Source organism: Mastomys coucha, unplaced genomic scaffold, assembly GCF_008632895.1.
Source record: "Mastomys coucha isolate ucsf_1 unplaced genomic scaffold, UCSF_Mcou_1 pScaffold22, whole genome shotgun sequence".
NCBI lineage: Eukaryota > Metazoa > Chordata > Mammalia > Rodentia > Muridae > Mastomys > Mastomys coucha.
Genome location: NW_022196905.1, coordinates 28,560,664 through 28,560,875, shown reverse-complemented (window position 1 = coordinate 28,560,875; position 212 = coordinate 28,560,664). Strand labels below are relative to the sequence as shown.

At 59.4% G+C, this 212-nt stretch overlaps 2 protein-coding genes across 7 annotated transcripts in view; both read left to right on the top strand.

Moving 5' to 3' along the window:
- Poln (DNA polymerase nu) overlaps nt 1-212 on the top strand; it is a 146,714-nt gene that overhangs the window by 940 nt on the left and 145,562 nt on the right. The gene's annotated exons all lie outside the window — the stretch shown is intronic.
- Haus3 (HAUS augmin like complex subunit 3) overlaps nt 1-212 on the top strand; it is a 17,807-nt gene that overhangs the window by 908 nt on the left and 16,687 nt on the right. The window lies entirely within an intron of this gene.

The window sequence follows — 212 nt, the reverse complement described above, 5'->3', positions numbered from 1 at the left end:
CCCCCCCCCCCCCCCCGGCCGCTCCGTGGGAACCCAGTCTAGCTTAGAATGGCATTGTCCATAAACTCCCCCTTAATGAAAACATCTCTTGGAGGCGAATGCTAAGGTGAGACATCCTCCCCGCCTCTGCATCACCAGAGCTAGTTAGTGCTCACGTGCTCTCTCTCCCCTCTCTCCTCTTCATTCTCCCCTCCCCCCTCTCCCCTCTCCCC